Raw genomic sequence first — 15,323 nt, 5'->3', positions numbered from 1 at the left:
GAGGAGGGTGGTATATTTTAGATACCAGACTAATTTTATTTCAGTCATAGAAAGTATCATTTTCTAAGCTTAACTGCAGAATTTTACTCTTATCTTTGAAATTTATAAATTTGAGAACATTTAGGATCCATCCAAGGTATGATGCAGATCTAGCCCCTGTGAAGGATACTGAGAAGGAAGGACGGCTGGAAAGACAATTTTTTTTTGGATTGTGGTGCAAGTTTAAGATTGTTTAGTGAGGCTGATACAAGTTCCCCAGGCCAAAATTTCCCATTAAACAAGACTAACTCCCAAGAACCAGCATGCCTTAGTATTCCTGCTGCAATTAATCTTTAGCTGGAAGCGGCTCATGAGTTGGCCTCTGCAAGGAATTGTGATGATGAATTTCAAAATGCGGTAGCTGAAGGCATTAGTCCATTTTGCTTCCCAAAGTAAAAGTTCTAAAAAGTATACTTTTATTATTTCTACAAATCATCCTCTTCCCAAATTATATTCCCAATTATCTGTTCTGAGTCCAATCTCTCTTGTTTCCTTGAATACTCAGTTGCTTATTTATCTTCATCTAGACTTTCTAGGGGCCAGGAAGACCCATCACAATTGTCTAGTGTTAACGTTTGGCTCTACCTCTAGAGAACCATAGATCCACACTAGAGCCGCAGCCTTGCTCAGACACATCTGACTGCTGCTAGAGTGTGTCCTTGCTGTAGGAAAGCCAGAGGTTTAGTTATGATTAGTGGAAATAAAGATATGTTCATGTTATCACCTTCTAAGAATTTCCAATGACAAATTTCACTGTATGTTTCTCTCTGAAGGCAAACACTATGTCTTATTTTTTATTAAATTGCTAGCGTCTCTCACAGTGCTTTTATATCAATGCTATTAAAGGCAGAATTAGTTATTTGTGCAATGTTATTGCAGTTTAGGTTTACTTTACTGATCAAGTATCCTGGTATTTGTATTTTAATGCTTCTGTTTTTTTTTTTTTTTTCCCTATGGTTCAATCTGTGACTATATTATAATCCCATATACTCAGTAATATATAGTATAAAAAGCATGGCCTGCAAATTGCACAATATGTTAGGATTTAGGAAAGCTTCAAAACAATTTTACACTATTTTTTGGAATTGCAAAACAATAATTTTGTGCATTAAAAGCATAGAAAAAACTTACTACTGCTTTTTAAATTTTTTTTACACTTAAAATTATACAAATTCCCTTTCTAAATTAACTTTCCACAAATACTACTACCTTACTATATGGCAATTACTACTCTTGTCAGCTATGGGAATGTTTGCCTCTATAAAAATCAATTATTTCAAGTTAGAGTTCAAGTATAACAGTGTAGAATAATGCCTTGAGTTACTTTATACCATATAAAAAAAAGCAAATTGATGATTCTAAGCCAATTTTTTAATATTGTAAAAAAAAAAAACCATTAAATGTCTCAGAAATCCTAGAATTACTCTGAAAAAATTCCTTGACTGTTTTTCTAAATTTTTCCAGTGAAAATGGGAACTGCACTCCACTATAAACACAGCAGTGTTTGCAATATTCTTTTATGTTGTGAGATGCTTAGCAGAAATGAAACTTTTTATTCTGACAATCACATGGCCTTAGATCTCATGTATTCTTCACCCTGCCTCTTGCCAACCCCAGATTCTCAAACTGCCACTGCTGAACCACAAGAACAATTTCTCTCCTTTTGAAGAACTATATTTGAACAACTATTCCTGAGACCAGCTGAACTTTGGCTGACCTCTCTTACTAAAACATTATAAAGATTCCTCTTTTATTAAGGTAGCACATCCTGTTAGAGTGGTTCTTATATTGAAGCAGGCTTACTGGTGATTTGATTAATTTTCTTTGACAGTTTTTAATGACTTCACTCAGAATAGGTTTTGACTTTTTTGTTATTCCACTGCATCCACTTTAACAAGAGTAGAGTACTCTGGGGATTCTTCTCACAGTCCTAGTAAGTAGACAGGTAAGTCATACTCCTAACAAATTCTCTGCTCCCATGCACTGAGTGCCACAGAATTTTTTTATTTTTCCTCTTGTCTTTAGAGAAAATATTTAGTTTGACTTGTTTCCTTACTGAGGAATCTGACCAGTTAGGTGAAATTGCAGTGTTGAGATTTTGAAGACGTGATTATCTGTATTGATTGCTCCCAATGTTGGACTATGAGTAAAATAAAAAGCCCATCAATGAACTTCTAAATTACTATCTAGCTTTACATGTATCAACAGTACTGGACATTTGAAGCTCTGAAAGAACATATTTTAAAGTAAATGTTTATTTTGCAGTAACTGTAAATTTACATGTGGTCATAAGAAACAATACAGAGAAATTGTCTACCCTTTACTCACTTTTCCCCAAATGTAATAGATTGAAATGCGTAGCATATCAAAACCAAGATATTTATATTGATAAAATTCACTAATCTTATTAAAATTTCTCCAGTTTTAGTTGTATTTATTTGTGTATGTATTTAGCTTTATGCAATTTTATCACATGTGTAGATTTGTTTATTCACCAAATAATGAACAATTCTATTGCAAGGATCTTCTTTATAACTATACTACTCTTCATCAAGCCTTCTTGGTTGCTTACTCCTGAAAAACAATGATCTGTTTTCCATTTCTAACTTTTTTTTCAAAAATCTTGTACAAATGAAATTACAAAGTACACAACATATTTAGATTGGCTTTTTTTTCACTCAACATGTATTCATGTAGATTTATCCATGTTGGTTTTTATTTTTATTTTTTGTTTGTTTTGCTTAGTAATTCATAGTATAGCTGTCCCACAGTTTATTACTTAATTCACATGTTGAGAACAACAATTTGCTTTTACTTTTTATTTATGGTGAAAAAACTCTGATATGAACATTCATGTATAGAATTATTGTGAAGATAACTTTATTTCTCTTGGAGAAATGCTACAACAGAGAAATTGTTGCGTTATATAATTGTACGCTTACATTTTCAATAAAAGAGCTACACTATTTTTCAAAGTGGTTATACCATTTACTACACATTTGTCATTTACTCACACGTTTCTACTAGCAATGTATGAGTGATCCATTTTCTCCACATCATTCAAGCATTTGGCCTTGCCACTATTGTTTTTGCTTTTGTTTCTGATTTTCAGCCTTTATAATAGGTACATGATTTCTCACTGCAGTTTTAGTTTTCATATGTATATGATGCTTATGATATTGAACATCTTTTTATGTGCTTACTTTTTGTCTGTATATCTTTTTAAGTGAAATGTTTATTCATGTCTTTTATTAATTTTCTAATTGTATTGTGTTTTTTTACTGCTGAATTTTGAAATTATTTATATATGCTAGATATCAATCCTTTGTTGGACATGTGGTTTACCCATATTTTCTCCTACTGCGTAGCTTGTATTTTCAACCTCTTAACAGAGTCTTCACAAATTAAAAGTTTTTATTTTTGATAATGTCTAATTTAACACTTTTTAAACAATTTTATAGATCATATGCTTAGGTGTTAAGTCTAAGAATTCTTTGCTTAAACCTAAATCTCAAAGATTTTCTCTAATTTTTTTCTAAAATATTTATACATTTTTATATTTACATATGTGATTCATTTTGAGTTAATTCTTGTACAAGTTACAATAGATAGAAGCCATTTTTTTTTTTGCCTAAGAATGCTTAATTGTTTCAGAATCATGTTAGAAAATCTTTCTTTCCTCTATTGAATTATTTGTTATACCTTTGTCAAAAATAAGTTCTGCATATCATTGCGTGCAGAAAATAAGTGTGTCGGGGCTCTCTCTTTCATTCTGTGGATCTATAGGTCTATCTTCCTTCCCATTCTATAAAGTCTTAGTTACTGTAGCTATAAAGTAAGTCTTACAGTAGAGTAGAACGATTCTTATCACAATGTTCTTCTCCTTACAAATTGTTTTAGCTAGTCTAGTTCCTTTGCCTTTCCATATAAATTTTAGAATAATCTTGTCTATAACAACAAAAATCTTATTGAAATCTTAATTAAATCCTGTATATCATTTAAGAGAGAATCACCATTTATGTTGGATCTTCCATTTCATGAAAGATGTCTTTCCATTTGTTTAGGGTTTCTTTCACCTTTCTCATCAATGTTGTGTAGTTTTTTGCATACAAGTCTTGTGCATGTTTTGTGATATTTATAACTAAATGTTTCATTTATTTGAGTGATTTTAAATGCTATTATAATTTTAATTTGGTGTCCATAGGTTTATTACTAGCCCACAAAAGCACAATTAATTTTGTATGTGACTTAGCTAAACTCAATTATTATTTCCATTATTTTGTAGATTTCTGTGCATTTCTACATAAACAATGATATAATCTGCAAACAGGAATTATTTGTTTATTTGTTTGTTTGTTTGCTTTTACTTTCTGATCTATATTCTTTTCATTTTCTTTTCTTACCTTATTGCATTGGAAAGGAATTTGAACACTGTTAGGTATGTGTGGTGAGAGTGGACGACCTTGCTCATTCTTTAGGGGGAAAGCATGCAGATTTTTACAATAAATATAACGTTAGCTGTGGATTATTGTAGATGTTCTGTGCAATTTGAAGAAGTTCCACTCTATTTTTATTTTGCTGAGAGTTTTCATCACAAATATATGTTGAATTTATCACATTTTTTCTCTACTAGTTGGTATAACCATGGAATTTTTCTTATTTAACTTGTTAATATGTCAGACACTACCACATATTCATAGTATATAATATTTTTTATTTATATTACTAAATTTGATTTGTTAATATTTTATTAAAGATGTTTATCTCTATATTCACAAGTATTGATTAATATGTAGTTTCCTTTATTGCAATTGTTTTTTGAAAGTTCTCTAATTATGAATTCAATTTCCTTAATAGTTATAAAGCTACTCAAATCATCTATTTCATATTAAGTGAGTCATAGTAGTCTGTTTTTCAGGTAATGGTCCATTTCATCTAAATTTTAAAATTTATATATGTAGAGCTGTTGGTAGTGTTTCCTATCATCATTTTTGTGCTACAAGTCTGTAGTAATATCTACTCTTTGTCCAGTTTTTCTACCAATTTTTGAAAAAAAAGTGTTGAATTCTTCAACTGTAATAGCTGATTTGCTTATTTTTTTTTATTTTTAATTCTATTGTTTTTTTGCAATCAATATACACATTTAGAGTAGTTTTAGATTTACAAAAAATTTAGCCAAAAATTCAGAGAAAATCCATGTACATCATCTCCTCATGATCAAAAATTTCTCTATTATTGACATTTTGCATTAATGTACTACATTTGCTAAAATGATAAACCAATATTGAGATATTATTAATTAAATTTATAGTTTGCATTAAGGATGACACTTTGTGTTTGTATAGTTCTATAGATACTGACATATATCTACTATAACAGTATCAAACAGACTATATTAAATTCCCTAAAAATTCCCTGTATTCCACTTATTTATATCTTCTCTTCTACTGAAATTCCTGGCAACGACTGACCTCTCACTGTTTCTATAAATTTGCCTTTCCCAGAATGTCATATAATTGTAATCATACAGTATGTAGTCTTCTTAGACTGGCTTCTATCTCTTAGCAATATTTATTTAAATACTATCCATTATTGAATGGCTTGGTAGACTATTCCATTCTATCACTGAATAGTTTTCCATTGCATGAATGTGCCACCATTTGCTAATCCATTCACTTACTGTTGGACAGCTAAGTTGTCTCCAGTACTGGTGATTTTGGTACAAGCTGCTACCAATATTCATGTGCATGTTTTCGTGTGGATATAAAGTTTCATATCAGTTAGGTAAATTCCAAGAAGCATGGTTATTGGGTTGCATGGTAATTCTACATTTAGTTTTGTAAGAAACTGATAAACTGTCTTCTAAAATTGGTGTACCATTTTTTTAAAATTATAAGTCATTAAAGAAAGAAATTGAAGAAGATATAAATAAATGAAAGCATATGCTGTGCTCATAGATAGGAAAAATTAACATCATTAAAATTTCCATACTACTCAAAGCAATATGTAGATTCAATGGAATTTCTATCAAATTACCTATGGCATTTTTCATAGAACTAAAACAAATAATCCTAAAATTTATATAGAACCATAAAAGACCCCGAATAGTCACAGCAATCTTGAAAACAAAGGACAGATTTGGAAGTATCACACTAACTAATATCAATCTATACTACAAGGCTATAGTAATCAAAACAGCACGGTACTAGCATACAAATAGACACATACATCAATGGAACAGAATAGAGAGCCCAGAAATAAATCCATATCTATATAGTCATTTCATTTATGACAAAGGAGGCAAGAACATAAAATAGGGTAAAGACAATCTCTTCAATAGATGCTGTTGGTAAAACTGGACAAATACATGCAAAAAATTAAAACTGGACCATCTTCTTAACACCATACACAAGAATAAACTCAAAATGGATTAAAGACATAAATGTAAAACCCAAAACCATAAAACTCCTGAAGAAAACATAGGCGACAAACTCTCTAACATTGCTCTTAGTAGTATATATTTTTTTTTCTGATATGTCTCCCTAGGCAAGGGAAACAAAATAAAAAATAAACAAATGGGGCTAAATCAATCTAAAAGTTTTATATAACAAAAGAATTCATCAACAAAATGAAAAGGCAACCTGCTGAATGGGAGAAGATATTTACTAATGAAATATTTGATAAGGGGTTAATATCCACAATGTATAAAGAACTCATACAACTTAACTCCAAAAAAAAAGAAAGAAAGAAAGAAAGAAAGAAAAGAAAATCCAATTAAAAATGGACAAAGGGCCTTAATAGGCATTTCTCCAAAGAGGACATACAGATGGTCAATAGACATATGAAAAAATGTTCAACATTGCTAATCATCAGAGAAATGCAAATTAAAACTACAATGAGACATTGCCTCACACATGTCAGGATGGCTATTATCAATAAATCAAAAAACAACAAACGCTGGTAAAGATGTGAAGAAAAGAGAACCCTCGTGCACTGTTAGTGAAATTGCCAGTTGGTGCAACCACTATGGAAAATATTTAGAGGGTTCTTAAAAAATTAAAAATAGAATTACCTTATGACCTAGCAATTTCACTTCTGAGTATTTATCCAAAGAAAAACAAAACACAAATTCAAAATGATATATGCATCCCTATGTTCACTGCAGCATTATTTACTATAGCCAAGATCTAGAAGCAATGTTAGTGCCCAATCAATAGACAATTAGATAGAGAAGAAGTGGTACATATAAACAATGGAATATTATTGAGCCATAGAAAATGAAATCTTACCATTTGCAACAGCATGGATGGACCTAGAAGATATTATACTAAATGAAATAAGTTAGACAGAGAAAGACAAATACCATGTGATTTTACTTATATGTGGGATCTAACAATCAACAAAATAAATGAACAAACAAAATAAACCAGACTCACATATACAGAGAACAAACAGGTGATTGCTAGATGAGAGGGGGATTGGAGGGCTGAGTGAAAAAGGTGAAGGGATTAAGTATAAATTGGTAGTTACAATACAGTCACAGGGATGTGGAGTACAGCATAGGGAATACAGTTGATAATATCGTAATGGCTATGTATACTGCCAGGTGAGTACTAGGCTACTCATAGGGATCACTTCGCAAATTATATAAAAGTCTAACCATTGTGCTGTGTATCTGAAATTAATATAAAAATAATATTGAAGGTCAACTCTAATTGAGAAATAAAAACTAAAAAAAGAAGAAGAAAAAAGCATAGATTACCCATATAAAGAAAAATAAGTAAAATAAAATAGGTGTACTATTTGTATTTCTATCAGCAACGAATAAGAACTGCTGTTACTTCCCATAACTCTACAGCACCGGATATGGCCATTTATTTTATTTTAGCCATTCTAGTAGGTATGTAGTTGTATTTCAATGGTTTAATTTGCACTATTCTAAAGATATATAATGTTGAGCAGATTTTTTTCGATATCTTTACTTCGCTTGATTTTTAAAAAAGTTGATAAGGCAATTAAATTGGATAAAAAATAGTATATTCAAAACAAGTTGATAATACTTATAACATACAATATGTGTTAATTTTCTGTTTATGTTATTGGTAAGTCTTTCAGTCAATAGGAGCCTGATAGTGGTTATATATTTCGGGAATCAAAAGTTATACATTGATTTTCAACTATGTATGGGGATTTTTGATTCCTCTAATCTTCCCTTTGTGCAGAAGAAATTCTTTAGTCAGTCCAGGTAGAGGTCCTGGGATCTCCCAAACCCTTTCTAGGGATGCATCTTCTCTGTGCTTGTACATGTACTTTTGTTCTGGACTATATGGATACCATTAAGTCTTTTCATTTCCCTAAGAGCATTTCTCCTGTTTCCTCAGAATATTTCAATTTTTGTTTCAATTGAAACTTTCTGGCTGTAATCTCTTACTCCTCCAGTGTCTGCTTGTAGAACTGAAGACTCTGCTGCTCTAACATACCATGGCACTCACCTCGGATATCCAAACTATGCCACCATTCCTGTCAGTATGTTGAGTCAGGTGAGACAGAAAACAGCCACTCCAAAAGTCCTCAGACAAGCTAAATGCTAGATGCTGGTCTCAATCTTTTCCTTCCCTCTCAAAGGAGGAGCTAGGCATTTGGAGATTTCCTCCCAATCTCACTAAACTATACTGGCTGGGGAATGAACAGGATCAAACAAAAAGAAAACTCTCCTACCCTCCTCAGTGTAGTCTCTTCTCTTTGGTGTACATTCACCTGGGTGCTGCAACATCTGAACTGGTTTCTAGAGTTCTCACGAAGGTATTGTGGAAGGTATTGTGGTCCATATCTTTCTATTAAGCAGTGTCTTCATAGGGAAAAAGGGCCTGGCACTTTCTAGTCTACCATATTGGTGACCTCTCTTCTTTCGCTTTAAGGATCTACTTCAAACACGTCCTTACTCTGAGGTTCATAATTATTTATTTTAAATTATACATTAAAGATCAGGACAAATTTAGGGATTTAAAACTTAACAGCATGATGTATATCAGAAATGTGTCTCTGTCTATAGTTTCTTACTTGGCTCTGTAGCAAAAGCTTACCATTCTTGTTTGCATGCAATGGCAGTAACCATAAAGTTAACTAAAGCTTCTGACAATGTAGTTGTCAGATCTCTACTTACACTAATGATCCTCATGCCTTTTATGTCATTACTCTTGATTTAAAATACCTGTAAAATGTGTGCTTTTAGATTGAACCCAGATTAAATTCTTCTCTTCTCAATCATACATAATCTATCTGTTGGTGCAACATCCTAAGCCCCATCACCCTCTTCCTCTCTCAGGAGAAAAAACATCCCTGATGATAACTCATTTATTTGAGAGTCTTCTTTGCCTCACCTTTAGATAACTTGATTTAAATAAATAAAAATAAATAAATAACCTTGAAATTCATTTAGATAACTCATATTTAAAACACTTCATAGATTAGTCTTATTTGAAAATTGAGCAAGGAGGCCTTCAACCTGGATATGCAATCATAATCCACACAGATTTGTTCCAATCCAACCCCTCCCAGAAGACAAATCTGTATTTGTTGCCAAATTTGGATCTCCATCTGAGATTTGCAGTTAAGTAGAGATAAGAGAATAAGGTCCATAAAGATAGAAGGTATGCTCTTCAGGATACATTATGAATTTGTTATGCTTTGGAAAGAACCCAGTTAACTGCAGCTGGAACTCTACTTTAAAAAGACAAATATATGTCATTTTAGAGGCCTTGATTCTTTCAAAAGACAGGGTATAATTAATATTGAGGCACATACTGAAAAAAAACAACAATAACATAAAAACAATTCAAGACACAAAGGGAAATGTGTTAGAAGTTGTTGGCGGTAAAAGTAATGTCTTAATGCCTATCCAGTTGTTCAACACATTAACATTGTGATTATCTATAACAACTAAAACTTTAAAAATAATCCTAAATAAGAAATTTTGGGAAAACTTTACTAAGATTTCAGAAGATGTTTCTGGTGTAGGTCCCAGTGGTTGAGTCAACAGCCCAGAAACATTTTAAAGATAGAGAGACCCAAACCAAAACCTTTAAACATTTGTAAGTGGATTTTATTCATTGTATGATTATGAATACCTTAATACTGTTGATTCTCTGTGTTCTGGTTGACTAGAATGTTTTCCTTCTTGTAAAGCAACTTATTTGATCATAGCAAATAAATTTTAGAATTTTGATTTTACATTTGAGGAATCTTTATCTCTTTGTCTACTTATAAATTTGTATTTCACTCCAATAGTAATTAAAGAATTCTGTAAAGCTCTGCCTGTCACCCAGAAGCTTTACTATTTATAATATCCCCAGCCTAGGGAAAAAGAGAAAAAATTAATTTTACACTAAAACTAAAATTTGCAAATTTAATTGAGAAATTTTATTTGCAGTGGACCAAAGCTGTGATATTAGTTCTGATGGCCATTAGATTCACTTCAGTAAGAACTCATAGATCATCTTAATATGAGCTAGAAACTTGGTGTTTCATATATGTAGGGATCTCAACCCTATTCTTGACCCCACTCATGGAAATATCCACTCATGTAAATATCCAAATATTGTAGCGGTTTAATAAAGATGTATACTCAAGTTTATAATCAACATGTCTAAGAAGCCTTTTAGATTGAAAAATTACAGATACCTGTTCATGATCTTCACCCCAGATACTAGGTTTATTAGTATAACATCAGTGTAAGACTGCTCTTGAACTTCATTGGAAGAGACTTTACCAGGTATTTTCAACCATAAATATTGCAAAAAATTTCCAAGTAAATGTCCCTAAGTTTTATGTATGCCAGTTAAAATAACATTATACAACTACCACCTGGATTTCCACTCTAAGAAGAGATACAAATTTAAGAGTTTCTTGAAATAGGTCGTGTCAAGAACCTCAAACCACAATAGACTAATTGTCATGAATAATTTCTGTTTAAAAATTTTGTACCAAAACTCTTGAACTCAGGGCCATCTGACTGCTAGATTATTCTTTGACTTTTTCTTTCTTTGCATGGCAATATTTTTCTTTATTGATTTAATTTTTTGATTGCTAAATAAGATTTGTAATTTTGTCCTATTATTTTAAGCATAACTAAAGAAGACAAAAGAAGGCAATGAGGATCTCAGGAGGAAATAAATGATGCAAACTTCTTTTTTCTATAGACTTGAATTCAGAATGGAAGCTGTTCTAATACAGATGAACGGAATCTTGGCTAAAAGGCAGCACAAAAATTATTTTGATAATTCTAATTTTAATACTGATAACTGATATCTTTTGCTGGTTTATTTCCAGAGTCTTAAGTAGTTTCAGTGCAGCCATTTACTCAAGAGATTATTGATATTCACCAAAAGACACAAGTTTTCATAACCTCATGTCAACTATCTGAGAGAGAATTCTACATAGCTGTATAGATTTGGAGTTCAAACAATAAGATTCATCTTTCCTGTTGACCAAGTTGAGGGACTCTGAGAAATACTAAAGGAATAAAAATTTTCCACTGTGACCTTCATATGAACTTTGCCCTTAACTGTCCCTTTGTATTTTTCTTGATAAGCCAAGCTTCCCACAACATGGCTTATAAACCACAAGACAATCCCTCACTCTTCCAATAACTATTTTTTGACAAGTTATTCCCAAAAGTATGCAAATTTCAACTGTCCACTCTTGCTAAGACTCTATCTACACTCTGTAAAATAAAACAGCTTTAAAGGTGTTTGTGAGCAGCAGATTTCTAAATAAAATCTTAAACTTAATGATTTTCTGTTGTTTTTTTATATATGGTCTAGTGAAAAATTCCTTAGACATGAGGACTATCCATAGCCTTGAAAACTAAATTGAACACTTAAGTCCTCAATCATATCTATAAAATGGATATACTAATATTTTTATAGTTCATAGTCATATAATAGATGAATATGGTAACGCCAGTGTGACTGTTCTACAAATTGTAAAGCATTATATAAAATGTGGCAAGTAAGATTTTACTCACACCTCTTACCATTTTCCTAGGTAATGGGCACAAATGCTTCCTTTCTGAGCTGACATCAACATTAAATAAAAATAATGGATATTTATCTCCTAAACCAAGAGAGAGATTATATGCTGGGTATTGTGTTAAGAACATGATCTATATTAACTTCTTATAACATACATATGAGATAGGTACTATTATTCACTTGGCTTTATGTATTAAGAGAATAAAGCATGCAAACATTCTATAACAAGTAAAAAATGCATAGCTAAAAAAATAGTAGAACTGAAATCTGAAACTGAAAAATCTGTTCTCAAAATTAATTGGTAGTACGAATCACTAGGATATAACAAATTTTAAAAATTGATCTTTTTACTGTTCTTTTCCCTAATGCTGGTACAAAGAAATTTTCCTTTCTTCATTTCTCTCACATGCAGTATCTATCCAAATCGCCATTACATCACTTTGGTGAATAAGTAGTTCTATAGAAATAATTGACTGACAACATGAGCCAGAGACTTAATAAGATAAGAGGGCCTCTAGAAGAAATTCTCTATGAAGAAGTGGTTGAGAGAAATCAAAACTAAAATAACAAGTGATTAGTAAAAAATGGAGTCAGGGAGGAGATAAAAGAAAAGAAAAAAGGTCATTTTAAATTTCCAAGTTTAGCTCTAACATGCAAAGAGCTTTAAAGTCAATACTCCCTGATGTACCAAAAGAAAAAGCTTGGAAACCTAAAAATTACTAACTTTTCATTGACCTATCAGGAAACTGAGGTTGCACATCCACTGTTATATAATCAGGCAAATCTGGAGTCACAGCTGAGATCTACTTTCACAAAGCAGGGCTGTTAAAGTCATAAAAAGAGAGAAACACTTAAATGGTAAGTTTGACTAATTTCTGGATGTTGAGTGTAGACTAGCTTGAGAATGAGAAACTGCTGGTGGTTGTAGTCTTAGGGGTACCCCACATATTCATGGGTTTAATTCCAGGAACCTAACCAAATTCTCATAGTGAAGAGCCAAGAAAGATCTTCTGATAGGTCTGGCAGGGCAAAGGAAGAATAATCATGATAGAATAATCTCAGAACATTCTACACAACAGAAAAATACTCTGGAGGTGAGTGAAGACTTTACCAGATACTTATCCCAGCTGAGAAAAGGAGATGCCTTCCACTTTAGCTTCTTCTAGTCTTTCTATATCACTTAATGTGGTGAAAAATAAAAACAAATGAGCAAGACTTTACTATAGGAGAAACACTTTATCATTTAAGATGACAGTCCAGAGACACATTCCCACTATAAGACTGAGATTTATTTTTTCTTTGCTCATATTTAATTTTTATTTTGATATTTTTAATTCTACACAAGAAAATATATACTTCATTTATTTCTTTATTTATTTTTGATGCTATTATTTTATTTACTTAGGAAATTTTCATGGCTTTTTTCCTTTTTCTTTTTCTGTAGCCAGCCTTAAGCTTTCTAAATTTGAAATATTTAAGCAAGTTTCAGGGGAAGGGGGGTTGGCAAAATCACTTAAGGGGGAAAAGAAATGTTGCTTTGTTAATCATTCTCTATGGTAGGTGATTAATTGTGTGTACAATTACATTTCATTTTTAATTAATTGTGCTTAAAACTTTAATTAAATTTAGGGTTCCCTTCTTAGAACAGCTTGTACTGATGAAGGTGCATGCTCTAGATGATGTCACTGTATTCGAACTCACAGTGAATGTTCTTGGTGTCCCAGCACAGGTGAGTGGGAGTAGCAGTAGGCACCCAATGCTGATTCTCAGAGTCTCATTGTGGATGAAGTACTTGGCCCACGCCACACGTGGGTCTTCTCCAGGCTTGGGAGTAGCATCCTCAATAGTTGATTTTTCAGCAAGGACTTTCTCAGTGAGTAGGTCTTGCTTGTTGAAGAACGGAATCACAGAGACGGTGTGCAGTCATCTGTTGTTCCAGATGCTCTTGAAGAGGTTCAGAGCCTCCTATTGACAGATGGTCTGGTTGTCCTCTCGAATGGCCATGTTGTAGCTGCTGCTGGACACCACAAAGATGAAGGCAGTCACATCACTGAAGCACAGGATCCACCCACATCAAACATCTGGAAGTTGACTTTTTCACCTGGAACTTTGTCTCAAAGATTCCAGAATTTAGGACGCTGCAGCAAAGCAGATCCTGATCCCTAGGCACATAGCCTGCTTGATAATGTAAGTCTTATCCAGGAAGTACTGGGCACAATCAGCTGATACTCGTTGGAGTGCTCTTAGAAGACATTGACCTTTTCATCCTCCCACAGAGCCTTGGCGTTCTCACAGAATTCTGGGCAGAAATCAAAGTCTGGCACTTTCATCATGCTCAGAATGTAGCCTACTCTGAACTGGTTCTCAGGGTTGGCCAGCTCCATGGGAGGCATCAAGTTCCTCATGGCACCATGATAGTTTAAATGGCCTCTTTCAGGTTGTTTATGTCCTGCGCTTTGGTGGCCATTTCACTATTGCTATTGCTCCTTGCAGCCTGCAGGTCCTCTGGCCGTTCTCTGCTAAACTCATTAACATGCAGGATCCTCGTTGGCTTCATAGTAGTCCTTTTACCATATTCTCCAGCAGCAGGCAGTGCATGTCCAGGTAGACCTGCTCGTCCTTCTATAGTGCTTCTCCATCTTTTGGTTGGCCTTGCGCTACTCCTTCTCGTTGTTTTGGTCCTCGGTCTTACAGCCCATGGTGGTGGCCTGGTGCAGGTGGCCTCAGCAGGACAGGAGGGCCAGAGCAGCATGTGGTGAGTGTGCCTGGCACTGGCTAAGCTCCTTGAGAAGGAGCATGCGGGGAGGATTGCAGGCTGCTGGCCATATGGAGAGGTGGTGTCGGTCAGCCCAAGGGGATTGCACAGATCCCTTCCCTCGAGCCCAGCTGAGGCCTCCGGCGGCTGCTCTGGGCCGAGGCAGGCCAGAGCAGGAGCTGCAGGAGCTGCTCAAGACTAAGATTTAAATATATAATCATAAAATACTTCTCCTTCCTGACACCTTACCTCCACACGAACAGGGATCCAATATAATAACAATAGATTACTTCTGAAGGAGCTGTAAGAGCAGACTGTCTCTAAGAATGAATGTTTAAGGATTCCGAAACCAAAAAGAGAAAGCAATACAAGGAGAGTAGAGGAATTTGAAGCCTCTGGCACCTACAACTATAGCAAACATTAAACACAGCCCAACTCCTAAACAGAGTACCATAAATTCTCAGCTTAAAGGCTTATTTATCTCAGTTCTTATTATC

At 33.4% G+C, this 15,323-nt stretch overlaps 1 pseudogene; it reads right to left on the bottom strand.

Annotated features, from left to right (window-relative positions):
- Positions 1-10,356: 10,356 nt before the first annotated feature.
- On the bottom strand, positions 10,357-14,770 carry LOC120607404 (guanine nucleotide-binding protein G(s) subunit alpha-like; annotated as a pseudogene).
- Positions 14,771-15,323: the final 553 nt, after the last annotated feature.

The sequence above is a fragment of the Pteropus medius genome, unplaced genomic scaffold (genome assembly GCF_902729225.1).
Source record: "Pteropus medius unplaced genomic scaffold, Ma_sr-lr_union100, whole genome shotgun sequence".
Classification (NCBI taxonomy): domain Eukaryota; kingdom Metazoa; phylum Chordata; class Mammalia; order Chiroptera; family Pteropodidae; genus Pteropus; species Pteropus medius.
This window is presented reverse-complemented; position numbering and strand designations above follow the sequence as displayed.